Source organism: Anopheles funestus, assembly GCF_943734845.2.
Source record: "Anopheles funestus chromosome X unlocalized genomic scaffold, idAnoFuneDA-416_04 X_unloc_35, whole genome shotgun sequence".
In the NCBI taxonomy this organism is placed as follows: domain Eukaryota; kingdom Metazoa; phylum Arthropoda; class Insecta; order Diptera; family Culicidae; genus Anopheles; species Anopheles funestus.
This window is the reverse complement of record NW_026045160.1, coordinates 28,501-30,000: the sequence shown is the minus strand read 5'-3', so window position 1 is coordinate 30,000 and position 1,500 is coordinate 28,501.

The window sequence follows — 1,500 nt, the reverse complement described above, 5'->3', positions numbered from 1 at the left end:
CTTGCGCGTGCGCGCCCCGTGTGTGCTGGAATTGGCCAACCAGTGCACATTGGTGGTGCGTACCGTGACTTGCACCATGTGACGAGAGTGTTGAAGAACACTGTGTGGTGACTCTATGCCTATGTGATGGGGTGCTTGTAACACACGACCGAACCGACGGCTCGTTGGATGGTCACGACAGTGTGGTGCAGGTGCGCCCATGTGTAACGAATACATTGAGTGCCGTTGGAGGTTAGCGGTTGGTTGGTTGCATGCTACAACTTCGCGTTGTACATGGGCTGGCCGCTGCGCTTCCTTCGGGTTGCCACTTGATGTTGATAGGGTTGATGTATTGTGTTCGTTGACTTTTGGTTCATTCCAAAAGTCTTCGGACTTAGATAATTTTACAAGTGTCGGCGCTCTCGGACCGAAAATAAGAAGACAACTAAGAAGAAAAAGAGAAAGAAGCTAATAGTGGAAAGTATTCTTCTTCAAAGAAGGAACAAAAATTTTACAAGTGTTGAAAAATTTCCTAAGTCCAAAAAATTTTCTAAGTCCAGAAAATTTTCTAAGTCCCACAAAATGGAACATGATGAAGAAGATACAGAAGTTGAAAATTTTTCTAAGTCCAAAAAATTTTCTAAGTCCAGAAAATTTTCTAAGTCCAAAGTGTTGAAACAATTTCCAAAGGCCCATAGGTTGCACTGAATTTTCCTAAGTTGGCCACAAGTACCCATGAGGTATCGAGAAGGTTCACCCGAAGGACATAATATGTCCCAAAGTACCGATAGGGTACCCACAAATAGCACCGCGTTGGCCTAAGTTGGCCAAAAGTACCGATAGAGTACCCACAAATAGCACTGAGTTGGCCTAAGTTGGCCAAAAGTACCGATAGAGTACCCACAAATAGCACCGAATGGGCCTAAGTTGGCCAAAAGTACCGATAGAGTACCCACAAGAAGCACTGAGTTGGCCTAAGTTGGCCAAAAGTACCGATAGAGTACCCACAAATAGCACCCAGTTGGCCTAAGTTGGCCAAAAGTACCGATAGAGCACCCACAAATAGCACCGAGTGGGCCTAACATGGCCAAAAGTACCGATAGAGTACCCACAAATAGCACCGAGTGGGCCTAACATGGCCAAAAGTACCGATAGAGTACCCACAAAGAGCACCCCATGGGCCTAAGTTGGCCAAAAGTACCGATAGAGTACCCACAAATAGCACCGAATGGGCCTAACATGGCCAAAAGTACCGATAGAGCACCCACAAATAGCACCGAATGGGCCTAACATGGCCAAAAGTACCGATAGAGCACCCACATATAGCACCCCATTGGCCTAAGTTGGCCAAAAGTACCGATAGAGTACCCACAAAGAGCACCCAATTGGCCTAAGTTGGCCAAAAGTACCGCCAAGTAGCACCATAGAGGCCCGAGTAGAGCGAAATGTGGGCCAAATTGAACATTTGAAAATTTTTACAAGTCCAGAAAATTTTCTAAGTCCAGAAAATTTTCTAAGTCC